At 33.4% G+C, this 20764-nt stretch overlaps 1 pseudogene; it reads left to right on the top strand.

Moving 5' to 3' along the window:
- Nucleotides 1-14572: 14572 nt before the first annotated feature.
- On the top strand, nucleotides 14573-20453 carry LOC149181769 (organic cation/carnitine transporter 4-like; annotated as a pseudogene).
- The last annotated feature ends 311 nt before the right edge of the window (nucleotides 20454-20764 follow it).

Below are 20764 nucleotides of genomic sequence, written 5' to 3'. Positions count from 1 at the left end.
GTATTTTCCTCATTTTTTGGGGATTCATTTATTCAATTCTAGTTGTTTGAATTAAAATGAACAACTAAGCTACATTATCAGCTTGAAGCAACATTTTCAATAATTAACGATTTCCCTTATAATTTACAAAAAGCCATGGTAACAAATATCCTTCATACAATGCTATTAGGTTGATACCATGCAATATTGAGGCATGATGGATTACAAATAATTTCAAACCTTTTACTATGTAGATAAAGTACAATGTTTGGTAATTCCACACAATTTTCTACATAGTGTTATAAGTTAGTTCAACTTTTATCTTTGATCATTGATTAACCGTAATAAAAGTTTCCATGTCATGACTACATATATCCCTTGCATGGCAAAACCTAGAATTTTGTTATGTTGTCATCTTCAATAGTTAATGTGTTGCATTGAAGCATTATGATTAAATGAGTTAATGTGTTGCATCGAAGCATTATGATAAAATGAGTTAATGTGTTGCATTGAAGCATTATCATAAAATGAGTTAATGTGTTGCATTGAAGCATTATCATAAAATGAGTTAATTTGTTGCATTTAAGCATTATGATAAAATGTTCTTCCTTGTTGTCTCAACAAGAGCATATCTTTTTGTGGTGTTTTCACAATTAGTTGTTAGCATCCTTAGATGCATTCTTTCTTTTCTTCTTTTAGGTTCTTTTTTATTATTGTGTGGTTTTCCTCAGCAGATATGCTCTTTTTTCAAAACAAGAGCAAAATATTTTGTTCTTTGAAATAGAAGAAATGATATTTCATGCTTATCCCTTCATCTATGCTCAATGTGAAATTCAAAACAAGTGAAAACTAACAAATAAAATCCACCTTAGTATGTCTTACATTATGCTACTTATTTTATTTTTAGTTGTTTGAAATTGCCACAAAAGTAATAAAAAAATTCACCTGAGCATGTCTTACATTATGGTACTTATTTTAATTTTTATTGGCCTGAAGAGTAGAAATTTTCACCACAAAATACTTAACTTAGTTTTCATGAAAATTTTGCAATACTAGAAATGGTTACATATTTAGCACTTTGGCTATGCATGATGGAAAATTCAAAAGTAAGAAAAACAGATATCTAGGTATGCGTTACTTATGGTACCACTTTTAATTTTCATTGTGTTTCAAACAACCCAGAGGAGTACTAGATTTTAGTAAAATATATTTGAGTTAGTCTTCGCGAACTTAATATATTTTGGAACTTTTTTAGATTTTCACACCCTTTTTTTATTAACCTTCAAACTTGGTATTCGAAATGAAGTTTATTTACAGTTCTACGGATAGAGAAGGAAAAAGGTATCTCTTACCTTTCTGAATTTCTTTACTGCAAATATTGTTTGACTATATCATACCAATTTTTATTTATTTTGTTGAGGTTAGGTTTTTATGTATCATTAGTTGCTAATGAGAAGATATTTGTGAAGCCATTTTCTAGAAAGTGTTAGGGAATTAATTAATTCACTAGAAATATTATAACTCTAAATATTGAGAGTGATAACATTATTTGAATTTGTATATATATGTTTGTGATTTTGCAAATGTTTTATGTATTTATGTTTGATATTTTGAATTCAAATTGTCTAAGCTTGTGTTTACTTGAATTGCATGTAACATTATTTGAATTTGTATATATATGTTTGTGATTTTGCAAATGTTTTATGTATTTATGTTTGATATTTTGAATTCAAATTGTGTAAGCTTGTGTTTACTTGAATTGTATGTATATGTCACTTGTTTTGACGGTGTGTTTAGTTGAAGTGTGTGTTTGCTCGTTTGAAATTGCTTATATATGAGTGGTTTTGACAATGATTATTTTCTTTTGTATTTGGACATGAAATTGTATATTCTGTGTTTGCTTATTTAAACTTGTATTTTGTATGTTTATTTTATTGAAACTGCGTATATACGTGAATGGTTGTATGAATGTTTATTTACAAATATCTGTATGTAATTTGAAATTGTAATCATGTGTTTGTTGTATTGAATTATGAATTTGAATGTGCATGTATAATGTAGATTTTAATTTGTATATTATGAAATTACTTTTATTTAAAGTTGCATAAGAATATTTTAGTATTTTCTTTTATTGACATGAAATTGTATGTTGTGTGTTTAGTTGAATTTGTATATTGTATGTTTATTTATTTTAACTTGTACTTTGTATGTTTCTTGATTTGAAATTTGATAAACGTGTGTGTGTTTATTTATTTTAACCAAATACAATTAAAAAATAAAAAGAAAAAATACAAATCTAATTATAATTAAAACTCATTATAATAAATAAACATTAAAATATTATACACTAAAAATATAAGACTTAAAATTAAATCTATATAAAATACACATGTTCAAGTTTATAATAAAATTCATGCCTAATACAAATCAACATAACAAACACAAGCATTCATTAACAAAACACTTGGTAAACAAACTTAATCAATTTGAAATAAACAAAGATAAAATATACAATTTCAAGTGCAACGGAATATAAAATTTAAACATATACATTCACAAACATTGACAAAGCCACCTACACATACAAACATTTGACAAAACATATTCTCCCATGTTTATGCAATTTTAGAAAACACCTAAAATACAAATTTAAATAAGCAAATATACAATTTTAAATATCAAACACAAAATACAATTTCAAATACAAAAACACATAATATACAATTCCAAATAAGGAAACACATATCATACAATTTCAAGTCAATACAAAGACAAACACTCAAACATGCCATTGCAACATTAAATAAGCAAACGCACAATATACAAAGTAAAAACCTACACACTATTTACAGCTACAAAATTAATTACAATCACAATTCAATACAACAAACAAACACAATATTACAGTTGTATGTTGTGTGTTTATTTGAATTTGTATATTGTATTTTTGTTTATTTTGACTAGTACATTGTATGTTTCTTTATTTGAAATTTGATATCTATGTCTGTGTGTGTGCGCGCTTTTATTTATTTTAACCAAATACAATTAAAAAAGAAAAAGAAAAAATACAAATTTCATTATAATTGAAACTCAATATAATAAATAAACATTAAAGTATTATGCAATAAAAATATAAGACTTAATTAAATCTATATAAAATACACAGGTTCAAGTTTACAATAAAACTCATGTCTAATATAAATGAGCATAACAAACACAATCATTCATTGACAAAACACTTAGTCAACATACTTAATCAATTTCAAATAAACAAAAATACAATATACAATTTCAAATGAAATGGAATATAAAATTTAAAGACATACATTTACAAACATTCACAAAGCCACCTACACATACAAACATTCGACAAAACATATTCTCGCATACACCTACAATACAAATTTAAATAAGCAAATATACGATTTTAAATTTTTAAATATCAAACACAAAATACAAATACAAATAAAAATATAAATAATATAAAGTTCCAAATAAGGAAACACATATCATACAATTTCAAGTCAATATAAATACAAACACTCAAACATGCCATTGCAATATTAAATAAGCAAACGCACAATATACAAAGTAAAAACCTACTCATTATTTACACTAGAAAATTAAGTATAATCACAATTGAATACAACAAACAAACACACTATTACAATTGTATGTTGTGTGTTTAGTTGAATTTGTATATTGTATGTTTGTTTATTTTGACTTGTACTTTGTATGTTTCTTTATTTTAAATTGGATATATATATGTGTATGTGTGTGTGTGTGTGCGCGCTTATTTATGAATATTTGTGTTGTAGGTGACTTGAAATTGTAATACTGTGTTTGTTGTATTGAATTGTGTTTGCAATTAATTTTATAGTGTAAATAGTGCATAGTAGGTTTTATATGTTGTGTGTTTAAATTTTATATTCATTGCATTTGAAATTGTATATTTTATCTTTGTTTATTTGAAATTGATTAAGTATCTTTACAAAGTGTTTTGTCAATGAATGCTTGTGTTTGTTATGTTGATTTGTATTAGCCATGAATTTTATTATAAACTTGAATGTGTGTATTTTATATATCTTTAATTAAGTCTTATCTTTTTATTGTATAGTATTTTAATATTTATTTATTATATTGAGTTTTAATTATAATGAGATTTGTATTTTTTCTTTTTTCTGTTTTAGCTGATTAAGATATATTTATATCTTAACCAGTTAATACTATATATATATATATATATATATATATATATATATATATATATATATATATATATATATATATATATAAGGTTGATAAGTTAATTTGAACATTTGCAACAAAACATAAATGTTTTGATAACATAACATTTTAAGATAAAAAAACATAATTAGTAGCTATTTTAATAAATATTAATACCATAACAATAATAATGTGACTAAGGCAAAAATTTATCATAATATTTTTATTGATGTTAATAAATTGATATGTTTTTTAAAAATATCCATTAACATCATTAATCATTTAATAGTCGAACAATAGTGGCAATGAAGAAATTCAAAAAAGTAAGAGATGCCATTTACTTCTTTATCCCTAGAACTGTAAATAAAGTGCATTTCAAATACCAAGTTTAAAGGTTGAACATAATTGTCTACAACGACCATTGAGTACCACACTAGTTTGCATGAATATTAAATAGGAACATGCAATCAAGTTAATTCAATACGATTTTAATTTAAGTACGTGTAATGTTCATGGTGAAATGCATACTTTCATAAAACTATTAAGAACATACCTAAGACCAAATTAAAATGTGGGTATGAAAAAAACATAAGTTTCAAGAAGCCATATCAAAATGGGACGTTGAGAATAGTAGCCATGCAAAAGAGGGAAAGCTGGCACGCTAAAAAATGTTCAAGTCCTGTACAGTGCTACATCTTGTTAGCAAATCAAGAATAAAAAAAATGTTTTTCACTAGGCTAACTATAACAATGGAAGAGTAGATGAAATGTACATTCTAAATAATAATTCATAGAAATATATGTCTCACTTGTTGTTGGCACAAATTGGTTTAAAATATTCCCATCCACTCAAGCCCCTCATATGTTGTTAGATCTCAAATACAACTACATTAGGGTTGAGTTGACACAAATTGGTTTAAAAAATTCCCATCCACCCAACCCCCTCATATGTCACGTTAGATCTCAAATCCAACTACATTAGGGTTGATAAACAATATTCAGTTACATTTCTAAAAGCCCTTAGTAAGTTTATTTCCTAGAAAAGTAAAATGGACAAGAATCCTACTCCAGTAATAAATAGAATTTTTTTATGAAAGACACAAATTAAGTATGAGTTTTAAATACAAATTTAATTATCAGTTTTGAGATGTTCATGATTTTTTTTTGCTTGGCTCTTTGAAATATATCGAGAGGTGAGTGTTTTGATGTTCATTTTAGTTTGCTAGCCATTTCATTTATATGGCTACACTAATTCCCATATTCTTATATATCAAGGAGGACACTCCTCATTGTAAAGATTCGCACGCACACAATTTTCCACTTGCCCTTTTTAAAACTTATTAAAATCAGTTTTTACAAATTTGTCAAGACACTTACCCTAAATACATATTGCTTTGCAATTTTAAATAAAAAATAATATTAATATACAATAAATTTCATATAACAAATATTAAATAAAATAAAAAACAAATAACATAATATATCCATCAAACTCTTCAATCCTAAAGCCTTTCAACACCCTACTACAAACATCCCAAAAATAAATAAAATTTTAAAATAAAAATTAAATGAACACTGAATTATAAACTGCAAATAAATAAATAAATAAATAAAAAATATAAATTGAAGCCGTGTTGACAAGATGTGTGTTTGATATTTCCCTTCGGAAAAAGCATGGCAACAAAATGAACCTCACAACAAAAGAATTGGCCCAACGTGGATGGAAAAAGCGTGAACCTAGCAGCAAAAACATATACGTGACATCTTTTTTCAAAAATAGAAAACACAAGAATTAAAGCCCATCGAACTGAAAATAAATAAATAAATAAATAAATAATATAAATTGAATCCGTGTTGACAAGATGTGTGTTTGATATTTCCCTTCGGAAAAAGCATGGCAACAAAATGAACCTCACAACAAAAGAATTGGCAACCAACATGATGGAAAAAGCAACATGAACCTCACAACTGGCAGCATGAAAAAACATATACGTGACATCTTTTTTCAAAAATAGAAAGCACAAGAATTAAAGCCCATCGAGGCTGCAATTGCTTTCTAACAAATTTTACTGTTGAATCTTAACTTTCACATAGTCAATAATGTTATAACTCTCTACATTTAGAGTTATAGTATTTCCAGTGAATTAATTAATTCCCTAACTATTTCTAGAAAATGTCTTCACAAATATCTACTTGTTAGCAACTAATGATACAGAACAAAACTAACCTAAAAAAAATGGTATGATATAGTCAAAATATATATATATATATGTGTGTGTGTGTGTGTGTGTGTGTGTGTGTGTGTGATATAATCACAATAGTGGCAATGAAGAAATTGAGAAAAGTAAGAGATGCCATTTCCTTCTTTATCCCTAGAACTATAAATAAATTGCATTTTGAATACCGGGTTTAAAGGTTGAACATCAATGTCTACAACGACCATTGAGTACCAAACTAGTTTGCATGAATAATAAATAGGAACATGCAATAAGTTTCAAGAAGCCATATCAAAATGGGACGTTGAGAATAGTAGCCATGCAAAAGAGGGAAAGCTCGCATGCAAAAAATTGTTCAAGTCTTCTACAGTGCTACATCTCGTTAGAAAATTAAGCATAAAAAAATGTTTTTTCAGTGGGCTAACTATAACAATGGAAGAATAGAAGAAATGTAAATACTAAATAATAATTCCTAGAAATATATATCTGACTTGTTGTTGACACAAATTGGTTTAAAAGATTCCCATCCACGCAAGCCCCTCATATGCTGTTAGATCTCAAATCCAACTACATTAGGGTTGAGTTGACACAAATTGGTTTAAAAAATTCCCATCCACCCAACCCCCCATATGTCCCTCATATGTCGTTAGATCTAAAATCCAACTACATTAGGGTTGATAAACAATATTCAGTTACGTTTCTAAAAGATCTTAGTAAGTTTATTTCTTAGAAAAGTAAAATGGACAAGAATCCTACTTCAGTAATAAATAGAAAAACTTTATGGAAGACACAAATTAATTATGAGTTTTAAATATAAATTTAATTACGAGCTTTGTGATGTTCATGATTCTTTTTTTTTGGCTTGGCTATGTGAAATATATCGAGAGGTGAGTGTTTTGATGTTCATTTGAGTTTGCTAGCCATTTCATTTATATGGCTACACTAATTCCTATATTCTTATATATCAAGGAGGACACTCCTCATTTTAAAGATTCGCACGCACACAATTTTCAACTTGCCCTTTTTAAAACTTATTAAAATCGGTTTTGCAAATTTGTCAAGACACTTACCCTAAATACATATTGCTTTGCAATTTGAAATAAAAAATAATATTAATATCCAATAAATTTCATATAACAAGTATTAAATAAAATAAAAAACAAATAACATAATATATCCATCAAACTCTTTGATCCTAAAGCCTTTCAACACCCTACTACAAACCTCCCAAAAAAAATTAAATGAACACTGAATTATAAACTTCAAATAAATAAAAACAAAATATAAATTGAAGCGGAAAAGATGTGCATTTGATATTTCCCGCATGAACCTGGCAGCAAAAACATTTAGGTGGCATCATTTTTCAAAAATAGAAAGCACAAGAATGGAAACAAAAACATTTACGTGGCATCTTTTTTCAAAAATAGAAAGCACAAGATTAGAAATTTAAAAAAAGAAAAAGCATCAACCCATCCTTTTCCAAAAAGGAGAAAATCCAGAATTGAAATTTAAAAGAACCAAAAAATAATGAACTCTCAATTCAAAAATGGACGGGAGAATTCGGACGATGGCAGCTCAAGCATTTTGTGCTCTACAATGGACTCTCTAGGCCTTTCAGACGATGGTCATGATCTTTGCAGACTATTAGCCCAACTGGCACTGCAACATAGAGAAACCCTTTGACGATTTCCTTTCCATGAAGCACGGGTTCGAATCCTGCAGTTCCACGGGTTCGAATCCTGCAGTTCCACGGGTTCGAATCCTGCAGTTCGAAGCCTTGAAAATATGCTTGAAGTGAGATGTAGCTAGAGAAGCTAATCTCGGAAAGGTATTCACTGTTTCTCCCTACTCATTTGCTAGCTGTCGAATTGTATTGATAGCCTTGCACCCGTTCGCAAATTTTTGGTAGAATTTTGTATTATCATGCCCCTCCGTAAGCCATATAGCTTTGCTTCTTAGGTGCCAACTTTCTTCTCAATCCTTTACTATCTGACTCCTCTTGGCAAGTAGGGATGTAATCTTGTTCTTATGTTCTAGGGAGGAGTAGATCCCTCCATGTTCATTCTCGAAGACCTCTATCTCTTCTTCAGTAGCCTTGAGGATAAGGTCCTCCAATGTTCACTTCTTTTGCACCCATATTTCGGATAGTTTCTTCAATTCTCTCAGGTTATGAGCAAACCCTTCTATGATGCTCCCTCTAGACTCTAGGGGATTGGCCTTCCAAAATTTAGTGACTAACTTGGTGTAGTCAACATCTCGTATCCAGGCAAAGTTAAATTTGAAGGGGGGACTCTAGGTTTGTTCATTCCTCCACTTATTTCCAAGTATATTAGTCTATGATCAAATATGCCCCCAAAATCGACCCACTGTCTAATTCTATGACTTATTTTCATTAGGTGCTCCTTTATGAGGAACCAATCAAGCCTCCTAGGAAGGTTGTCATCTCCGGTTCCGTTGTTCCTCCAAGTAGGTTGAAATTTGGTTGAAGGGATATCGATAAGGTTATGATCCTCTAGTATGTTCTCAAAGAACTCCAAGAGAGTGTCCCTTTGAGCATTCTTCCCCCATGATTCCGCAAAACTAATGGAAAAATTTAGGTCTCCCCCTAGAATGAGCTTGTCCCGCTGAATAATTTGTGTGTTTAGTAGTCGGTTCTACTATTCTTCCATATTATGATAGGGTCCATAAATGTTAATGATATTGATCTCTGATTCAAGTTCAAGTGAGTAGATGTCCACCCTGATGTTCCCAGTGCTTCCCCATATGTTACAGATTCTAATGGAGTTGGAGTTTATCCCTAGTGCCAATCCCCTCGAGTGTCCATTTGCATATAAAGAGCGAAAAGTCCACAAAAGAAGCCAAGATTCAAGAACGTGGGCTAATTTTTTCCCAGGGCTAGCCAACCCTCAAAAGTTGAAGGATAGCATCTTCATGGGGTGGGGGGGCGCTCAAGGGTATTCACTACTCTAAGAGCCCAATCAATGGAATGTTGTCTACTAGATGTTATCTCTTCCCCAGCTTGTAGGATGGCTTTCAATAAGAAAAAAGGTCAGCCTCGAGGTTGCTTTTGGGTGGAGGGGAGGTAATCAGACCAATTCCCAATGAATCAGGGGCCTGAGATCGAGTCTGGGATCAAAGCGGGTATCTGGAAGATGGAGTTCTGTGATCAAGAATGGTGGGGATGGCTAGGGGGTCCTCAGGAAAAGAAGGTGGAGTGCATGAGAAGGTGGGGGAAGGGGGTTTAAGGTGGCATGCCAGAGTAGTGGGGGTTATAGAGCAAGGAACATAGGCCTGTAATATATTTTATGCAATGCAATAAGAGGAAACAGTGGTAAAAGAAGAGGAGGAAGAAGATTCTGACATACCTGCGGAGAATGCAGCCTCGACAGCTTCCCTTGCTCTGGTTAGAGGAGGTGAAGGGGGCCCATATGCTACTTTCCCACACTTCTTCCTGGCTTCCTTTGATGGTACTTTCTCTGCAGCAGCTTGTACCATGTGATTCACTACCTCTTCAACCGAGGGGGGGTTTCCTTGATCATGTGAGCTCTTGTGCGGAGTGGCATTATCCTTGTCTCCAGCTCTCTCCTTACCATTCAGAGGGAAATCCTTTAAAATATGTGCCACCTTATGGCACCTTTTGCAACGGAATGGAACCCCCTCATAGTAAAGAATCTGATGCCGAGAGAAAGTTCTCCACTGTAATATAATATGTTCCTGAAGACCCCCCATCGTATCTAGATGTACCAAAACCCTGGCATATGCCATCATTCCAATAGATAGGTATGATTTATCGTGCTCAAGGTAAGTGCCCGAGGTATTTCCTATGTGCCAAAAATGTCCTACGACCCAAATTAGAGGGGCAATCCAGGAAGCTGAACCCAGATTGGCCGACTCCTATCTATTCTCTTTCCAGGTCAAACAGAGGGTTCTAGCGGCACAGAAGGACGGGAGCCTGTTCAAAATGTTAGAAGGGGGACAGGACCCAATTCGTGTGCTCGTCTCTAGCGAACCAAAGAGCAAACCAACCTCTACCAAACATTTGAACAAAAAGAAAATAGGCCAAGTGTTGCCCCATACCTTTGATGTCTAAAGCTTCAAACGAGCCACTGTGTGATTTTTTCCTTGGATCCTCCCAACCAGAACACGGTCTGCCATGTCCATGCAATCACCCCACTGGATATCTTCCCCAACCCTAATAATGAAGTCTTCAACTTTGGATTTGAAGCACTTGAGATTTTTGCTCAGCCTTGTAATAGCTTCAAAGGAGTCTAGTCGTTCCTTACATAGAGTTGGGTTTGAAGGAGGGTTTCCAGGGTTTTGGTGTGAGCCCGTGGGAAAAGAGTCTGAGAGTGGGGACCTATAGCGTAGGAGCAGGATGGTGGAAGAGTTGAATTAGATGCCAGAGGAGGCCCTTGTGTTGTGTTCGAGGGGTTTCCAAGGGGAGGGTTTAGGGAACTTGCAGACAGAGTGGGAGGAGGGTAATGCGAGGTATCAGATATAGGTTTAGGGCTAATACAGTCAATCGCAAAGTTAAGTGTGGAGGGAGACTCGGGAGGGGAAGAGGGTATCGCCATACTATAGGGGGCTCAGAGAAGGTCAACATTGAAATGGAGGGCCCAGAGATCAAGGAAAGGCCTGCAACGGTGTTCGTTAGATTGAAACAGTAGGGGAGCATTCCTTCCGAGGTTGAAGATGATTATATATCCTCAAATATCAACCTGGAAGGAATGCTCCCCTACGTTTCAATCCAACGAACACCCGTTCAGCCTTTCCTTGACCTCTGGGCCCTCCATTTCAATGTTGACCTTCTCTGAGCCCCCTATAGTATGCGATACCCTCTCCCCTCCCGAGTCTCCCTCCACTCATATAAATTGAGATTATATAATCATATTGATATAGAAAAAGCGGCATATTGATATTTGAGATATATAATCATCATTTTAGTTTGTTTGTCTAATTAGGTGTAGTAATAGATAATAAATTATTAATCCAGATCACATATAAACGAGTTCACATAGAAATTTTATTTGTCAAGGTGAAAACAAAACATAAAAAGGTAACATTACTATGAGTCCACTAAGGAGGGTAGATGGAGGTGATTAACAAAGATGTTGGAGGATGAATAATGCTTTAGTAGTTTCATAATTAATTGAAAAAATAAATAACTATTTTTATAATCAACCCAAACTTAGATGAAAAATAAGCCAAAATCTGATCCATCCATAAAGTTATAAGAAAATATAGGAATTAATAAAATGTTTGTACATAATTTATCCATGTACTTTTGATGTAATTTATCACTACAAACTTGAGAACATTCTATCTTATAAGAATAGTAACCTTAAAAGAGTTATAATTTCAAATAACATTGTCATTGATTTACAAATTACCCAAATAATATCCCACTCCTAACCATTTCAAGTACTCTCAACCTTATCTATAAAAAAAATCATATAATTTATATTAATATAAAATTTTAATCCTATATATAAAATCACAAACCAATACAATTTAACCTAAATTAATTCAGTTCAACGATATAACCATGAATGAGTACACAATACAACCATGAATGATCGTCGAAGTTAAATTTTATAATCTTTTGTCAATAAATATAATTTTTAATAAAAAATCAGGTAAACTCATATCTTTGATTTTGTTGTTAAAAGCATTCCCCTAAATAAAACCAATCCTATTATTTCCAGTAAGTCAAGACTTCCCGTCTCGTATATATTACGGTTATTGAAAACCCATGCTCTATTTCTGGCATAGTATTTGTCGTCTCCATAGTTATCGGCACGCACTTAAAAATGTTCATGTTTTAAAGTTCGTTGAACTGTAATGCGGGGAATTGCATGCAAGCCGCTGAAGAAGAACGAACGGCTGCACTGGGACCCATTTGGTAATTCAATGGTGACATCCAAGTCAATTTAGGAGAGAATTAGTAAATGGAAATCAATAATATTTCAAAGAAATGTTGAGAAACCATCTGAATGAACATGTAGATACATATTGTGTATACATATTTGAACATATGCATATTTCTCATTGCGATGCAACATATGCATATTTCTCATTGCATGTGCATCGCAAGGTTGAGTTTCATGGTTTGAACATCATATTATTTCACACAGCGAGTGCACTTATTGCTATTATAACAACAGTTTCAGGTGCGTCCAAGGTTCTGTGTGGTTTGCTCCAACTCCCGTAAGCTGATGCTGAATGACGAGTGCAAGGAATCGCCACTCTTGACTATTGAATTGCAAGAAGTGGTAATATCCATTAAGAAAGACCTTTGAAATTTTCCGTTGGAGACAGTGTCTCTGAAATTTTACCCGAATGATAAAGAACCCAATAACAAATAACAAAGAATTTACCAAAATACCAACCTGAAAAGGTTACAATTTCAAGTTGCATTGTAGTTAACTTACAGATTGGAATGAAGACCTGAGTGGTAATGTCAAGAACTCAATAACAGATAACAAAGAATTTACCAAAATCGTTCAATCTGTAATCTACCATTATATTTAATTTCATCCTGTGTACAGAGGAATCCATATCGGCCTGCCATGGCATATCTATATACTTACATAAAAGCCAAACCAACTCAACATTTGGAGGAAGAGAAAAAATTCAAAATAAACCAAAGTATCCGATGGCGGCATCGTAACAAACCTCAAACTCCGTGGATGAAACTGATTCAACCATTCTCAAATTTGAAATTCAATTAGCTAGAGTTAGGGCGGGTGTTTTCAAAATTCAAATGAATATCGCATAAATGCATATTTCAAATCCACCCCGTATTTACGACATCGAAGCACACTGACAGCATTAATTACTTTGAAGCGAAACGCACTACCTGTATTAATGACAGTGAACCACCGGTGCTTCGGATAATATCTTTCATATGTAAAGGTGCCAATAATTGGCTTAGTGCATGGGCTTTAAAAATTGCCGTTTATATGGGTTATGATGCCATTTACACCCCCCAACGGGCAGGAGTGAGGACCACTGGAATCGATTTACTTCAAACCTAGTTTCGTTTTTCCGACTACCGGAATCGATTACTTCAGACCCATGGGATTCTCACGAACGCGTGTCAGTTAAGCTGTAACTAACGACTTATGACGTAATCATTATAGGCTAATGGCCAGTTATCCACATGCCGACGTGCCCACCACAGAAAAAAACTACGAAAAAAAGCGGCCATAGAATAAAGAACACGGCGATCCTTTCTAAAAATAAAAAATATACTAAGAAGGAGATCGTTAGCAGGTGAATCTTACTAAAAATAAAAATTACTAACCTTTTAACCACAACAAAATCGAAAAGCTAAAAGCCTAACGGTTTCAAGCGGATTTGAAAAACTTAAGAAATCAATTTTGTGATATGCAGCTACTTACAGGAGCGCCTGTATATTTGATCTTTGACACGCGCTGAGCGGCCGGACATGTGTGGAATAGGAGTGGTTGTATGTATGATTGCATGAACAGGCATGACAATGAGCGGTCAGCAGCGTCGAGGAGATTTTTGGGTTTTCAGATCTGAGTATCTTTTTGTTTAGTTTTTTCTTTTCTTGTGTGTCAAGTATGGCTATGCTTGCCAAGTGTCTGCTTGTTTTTTCTTCTTCATTTGTTTTATATTTTGATTTATTTTACTAGCTTGTGGTTTTAGTTTTGAGAGTGTGGGATAGAAAGTGAAGATAAATATGAAGTAATAATGAAACTGACGTCATTTTGCAATAAGAATTAAGAATTCGGCATGGTTATCCATGAGGTATTTTCTGTTATATTTTTTTTTGTGGATAAAAATTTAAATTATAAATAATTATATTAGAGTTAATGTGTATTTTAAAATGATTTACTGTTTACCCGGAATAAAAAAGTAAATAGAAAAGGTAAATAAATAAATCTGAATGTAATAAATATCTGCGTTTGATATTTCCCGCATGAACGTGGCAGCAAAAACATTTAGGTGGCATCTTTTTTCAAAAATAGAAAGCACAAGAATGGAAACAAAAACATTTACGTGGCATCTTTTTTCAAAAATAAAAAGCACAAAAATAGAAATTAAAAAAAAAAAAAAAAAAACAACCCATCCTTTTCCAAAAAGAGAAAAGCCAGAATTGAAATTTAAAAGAACCTAAAAATAATGAACTCTCAATTCAAAAATGGACGGGAGAATTCGGACGATGGCAGCTCAAGCATTTTGTGCTCTACAATGGACTCTCGAGGCCTTTCAGACGATGGTCATGATCTATACCGGCACTGCAACATAGAGAAACCCTTTGACGATTTCCTTTCCATGAAGCACGGGTTCGAATCCTGCAGTTCCACGGGATCTGTGTGTTCCATGGACGGAGGGAGCGGAGTTTCGACGGTTTCTGAATGGGTCTCGTTTGTGATCAGAAATATAAAGTTGGGCTTCTGCAGTCCGTGTTTTTCATCGCGTGTTTGATCGGTAATTTTGATAATTTTACCTCCGAAGCTTTATATGCACTTTGCTGCCGCTAGATCATTAAGAATTTCAACTAATTGTTAAGAATTTGCTTGGTTACTGTTATTGGATCTTGATGTTTATTTACTGATGCCGGTGCAGGGATATTTGGGCAATTGTCTGATTCTTCGCTGGGAGGGAAGGAGTGGTTGGTTTGCAACGCCATCTTCGGTTTCTTGACGACATTCTCGCCCAATTTCTGGGTTTATTTGATTCTCCTTTTATTGACGGGAATTAGCACTGGCGGCGTTGGGCTGTCGTCTTGGCATGTCGACTTTGTATTTCTTTTCCCTCGGCATAGCTCTGCTTCCAGCTCTCTCCTACTTTTCTGGCGGCTGGAGATAGTCGCTTTGATTCCTTCGGCCTTGTATTCTCTCAGAAATGGTATGAATCAAATTTTATTTAATTTAAGTATTTATGTTCATCTCTACTCTAGTTTGCTGAACTAATTCCATTTCATTGCCTTGTAAAATGTTTGGTGCTATTAGAATGAAGGGCGGGCTGACGTTGCAGGGAAATGAATGAAAGAGGTAGTTGACATTGCTACTGTTCAAAGCGTACCTCGCTAAAGAAATGGAATCCCAATTTCACGTATGTAGAGATGGCCATGTTTAAACATGGTGCTTTAGCAATTTTTAAGGCTCTGCTTCCTCCTCCTCAATAATTTTTATTACATTTAATATTTACTTCCTTGCGCCAATCCCCTGTGTACGAATTCAAGCACCATTGGGACTAGGTTTTTAATGACTTCCCACAGCTTTGTATTTGGGTTTAATGTTTTGTGTATTAGTTTAGTTTGTGGTTTTCTTCTATAACTTTTTTTTTTATTAGTTTAACCAATAGTGCATCGACCATGGATTTATACCTTTTTTTTTTATTAGTTTAACCAATAGTGCATCGACCATGGATTTAAGCCTCTGTTTCTTCCTCAATAATTTTATTCTTCTACATCAGCCATGGATTTAAACCTCTCTTTCATCCACAATAATTTCTATTACCCTTGTGCATCAGCCATGGATATAAGCTTCCATTTCCTCCGTAGTAATTTCTATTTTCCTTTTGATGTGTGCATCAGCCTTTATTTCCTCCTCGGTAATTTCTATTTCCCTCGTGCCGTGTGCATGATTTAGGCCTCTGTTTCCTTCTTAATAATATCTATTATCCTTGTGCCGTCTTGTGCATCTTCCATGGATATAAGGCAGAGGCTGTGACTCTTTCTTATCAGTGAATCACCGGCTTCTTCAACTTTTAAATTAATAATAATCCAATCATGCTCAGCTCTTTCGCGTCAACTCGCAATTCTCAGTTATATATGTAATATAGGTTTTCAAATTAATAATACGTACTACTGTGTGAGTTGCTCTTTATTTATCTATCATTGGTTTATTCAATTTTAAATTAAAAATAATCGAAATCAACTCAGCTCTTTCGCGTCAATTGGGATTCTCCGTTATATATAGCGATCTTTCACTCCAATCCTCTAAAATCAATTTCAATACGTAATACTATGTGAGTTACTTTTTATTTATCTATCATTGGTTTATTAACTCATAAAATGAGTTAATGTGTTGCATTGAAGCATTATGATTAAATGAGTTAATGTGTTGCATCGAAGCATTATGATAAAATGAGTAATGTGTTGCATTATGATAAAATGTTCTTCCTTGTTGTCTCAACAAGAGCATATCTTTTTGTGGTGTTTTCACAATTAGTTGTTAGCATCTTTAGATGCATTCTTTCTTTTCTTCTTTTAGGTTCTTTTTTATTATTGTGTGGTTTTCCTCAGAAGATATGCTCTTTTTTCAAAACAAGAGCAAAATATTTTGTTCTTTGAAATAGAAGAAATTATATTTCGTGCTTAGCCCTTCATCTATGCTCAATGGGAAATTCAAAACAAGTGAAAACTAACAAATAAGATCCACCTTAGTATGTCTTACATTATGCTACTTATTTTAATTTTTAGTTGTTTGAAATTGCCACAAAAGTAATAAAAAAAATCACCTTAGCATGTCTTACATTATGGTACTTATTTTAATTTTTATTGGCCTGAAGAGTAGAAATTTTCACCACAAAATACTTAACTTAGTTTTCATGAAAATTTCGCAATACTAGAAATGGTTACATATTCAGCACTTTGGCTATGCATGATGGAAAATTCAAAACTAAGAAAAACAGATATCTAGGTATGCGTTACTTATGGTACCACTTTTAATTTTCATTGTGTTTCAAACAACCCAGAGGAGTACTAGATTTTAGTAAAATATATTTGAGTTAGTCTTCGTGAACTTAATATATTTTGGAACTTTTTTAGATTGTCACACCCTTTTTTTATTAACCTTCAAACTTGGTATTCGAAATGAAGTTTATTTACAGTTCTAGGGATAGAGAAGGAAAAAGGTATCTCTTACCTTTCTGAATTTCTTTACTGCGAATATTGTTTGACTATATCATACCAATTTTTATTTATTTTGTTGAGGTTAGGTTTTTTTGTATCATTAGTTGCTAATGAGTAGATATTTGTGAATCCATTTTCTAGAAAGTGTTAGGGAATTAATTAATTCACTAGAAATATGATAACTCTAAATATTGAGAGTGATAACATTATTTGAATTTGTATATATATGTTTGTGATTTTGCAAATGTTTTATGTATTTATGTTTGATATTTTGAATTAAAATTGTCTAAGCTTGTGTTTACTTGAATTGCATGTAACATTATTTGAATTTGTATATATATGTTTGTGGTTTTGCAAATGTTTTATGTATTTATGTTTGATATTTTGAATTCAAATTGTGTAAGCTTGTGTTTACTTGAATTATATGTATATTTCACTTGTTTTGACGGTGTGTTTAGTTGAAGTGTGTGTTTGCTCGTTTGAAATTGCTTATATATGAGTGGTTTTGACAATGATTATTTTCTTTTGTATTTGGACACGAAATTGTATATTCTGTGTTTGCTTATTTAAACTTGTATTTTGTATGTTTATTTTATTGAAACTGCATATATACGTGAATGGTTGTATGAATGTTTATTTACAAATATCTGTATGTAATTTGATCTCAAATCCAACTACATTAGGGTTGATAAACAATATTCAGTTACATTTCTAAAAGCCCTTAGTAAGTTTATTTCCTAGAAAAGTAAAATGGACAAGAATCCTACTCCAGTAATAAATAGAAATTTTTTATGAAAAACACAAATTAAGTATGAGTTTTAAATACAAATTTAATTATCAGTTTTGAGATGTTCATGATTTTTTTTGGCTTGGCTCTGTGAAATATATCGAGAGGTGAGTGTTTTGATGTTCATTTGAGTTTGCTAGCCATTTCATTTATATGGCTACACTAATTCCCATATTCTTATATATCAAGGAGGACACTCCTCATTGTAAAGATTCGCACGCACACAATTTTCCACTTGCCCTTTTTAAAACTTATTAAAATTGGTTTTTACAAATTTGTCAAGACACTTACCCTAAATACATATTGCTTTGCAATTTTAAATAAAAAATAATATTAATATACAATAAATTTCATATAACAAGTATTAAATAAAATAAAAAACAAATAACATAATATATCCATCAAACTCTTCAATCCTAAAGCCTTTCAACACACTACTACAAACATCCCAAAAATAAATAAAATTTTAAAATAAAAATTAAATGAACACTCAATTATAAAGTGCAAATAAATAAATAAAAAATATAAATTGAAGCCGTGTTGACAAGATGTGTGTTTGATATTTCCCTTCGGAAAAAGCATGGCAACAAAATGAACCTCACAAGAAAAGAATTGGCCCAACGTGGATGGAAAAAGCATGAACCTGACAGCAAAAACATATACTTGACATCTTTTTTCAAAAATAGAAAGCACAAGAATAGAAATTTAAAAAAACCAAAAGCATCAACCCATCCTTTTCCAAAAAGGTGAAAAGTAAGAATTGAAATTTAAAAAGCCAATAAATAATGAACTCTCAATTCAAAAATGGACGGGAGAATTCAGACGATGGCAGCTCAAGCATTTTGTGCTCTACAGTCTCGCATGGACTCTGGAGGTCTTTCATACAATGGTCATGATTTTTGCAGACTATGAGCCCAACTGGCACTGCAACATAGAGAAACCCTTTGACGATTTCCTTTCCATGAAGCATGGGTTCGAATCCTGTAGTTCCACGGGATCTGTGTGTTCCATGGATCGGGCGTCATGGGGCTGGGACGGAGGGAGCGGAGTTTCAATGATTTCTGAATGGGTCTCGTTTGTGATCAGAAATATAAAGTTGGGGTTCTGCAGTCCGCGTTTTTCATCGGGTGCTTGATCGGTAATTTTGATAATTTTACCTCTGAAGCTTCATATGCATTTTGCTGCCGCTAGATCTTTAAGAATTTACAGTTATTGGATCTTGATGTTTATTTACTGATGCGGGTGTAGGGATATTTGGGAAATTGTCGGATTCTTTGCTGGGAGGGAAGGGAGTGCTGAGTTTGGTCTGTATTTGCAACACCATCCTCAGTTTCTTGACGGCCTTCTCGCCCAATTTCTGGGTTTATTTGATTCTCCGTTTATTGAAGGGAATTAGCATTGGCGGCGTTCGACTATCGTCCTTCGTTTTGGCAACTGAACCTGTCGGGCCGTGTAAGAGAGGACGAATTCGCATGTTGACTTTGTATTTCTTTTCCCTCGGCATAGCTCTGCTTCCAGCTCTCTCCTACTTTTCTGGTAGCTAGAGATATCTGTACATAGTCGCTTCGATTCCTTCGGCCTTGTATTGCCTTTTCATTCTGCCATTTGTATCAGAGTCCCCCCGATGGTACCTCGTCAAGGGCGGGCTGGAAGATGCCATGAAAGTCATGAGATCGATTGCGGCCAAGAACAGAAATCTCTGTCGGCGGGAGTATCGTTGGCATTGGACGGGGACGAGCACACTCCTGCAGAGCCTGAGGAACCATCGGGAAGCCTCGTGGACGTATTCAAGTCGCCCGTGACGTGTATGAGGATGGTTTTAATAGGGTTCATCTGATTTGTATGTGGTGTAGGGTATTATGATTCGTATGTGGTGCAGGGTATTATGGATTAAGCCTGAACATGGTAAATCTGAGTACTAATTTATATGTGTGTGTTTTCCTCAATGCAATCACAGAAATACCTACCTACGCCCTCATGGCAGCTATGCTCGACAAATTCGGAAGAAGGGCGATGCTCGTCTCCACCATGCTGTTGAGCGGACTGGCTTGTCTGTTGGGAAGCTTTATGTCGACGGTACTCAATGTTTAGGGTTCGAATCTCGATCCAACACTGGTCACATGGGATTCTTCACTGGCGTGCAGTTAGCGAGTGGAGTCGTCAGAATATTCGGTATGCCGGGGGCGTATAACTTGATATTTATATACACATGCGAGCTGCTTCCGACAGTAGTCCGGAATGCAACTCTAGGTTTAATTCAATTCTATTTAATTTCATTTCAGTGTCTATTATGTTCACCTTTGCGAGAGCTAATTCCATTTCATAACCTTGTGTTTCTGTTGGGTGCATTGTAAAAATGAAGGGCTGGTGTTGCAGGGAAATAAATGAAAGAAGAAAATAAGTGGTTGTTGTTCCAAGCCTAGTCTATCTAGCTAAAGAAACAAAATCGAATGAAATCCCAATTCCAGGTATTTGTGTCTTTTTTATTAGTTTAAACTAGGCGCTTTAGCCATTTTTATTTTGAATTTAAGGCTGTACTTCCTCCTCAATAAATCCTATTTTTTTTTCATTGCTTCAATTAGCCGTTGCACGCATGTCTTACGCTCTAGCTTGAACAGTGTATCTTTTCCCCTAGGAATTCAAGCATCACTGGCTCTGTATTATT

This window comes from Pinus tabuliformis, chromosome 3_2 (assembly GCF_031772625.1).
Source record: "Pinus tabuliformis cultivar Carrire ecotype Pingquan chromosome 3_2, CPIR1, whole genome shotgun sequence".
In the NCBI taxonomy this organism is placed as follows: Eukaryota; Viridiplantae; Streptophyta; class Pinopsida; order Pinales; family Pinaceae; genus Pinus; species Pinus tabuliformis.
This window is presented reverse-complemented; position numbering and strand designations above follow the sequence as displayed.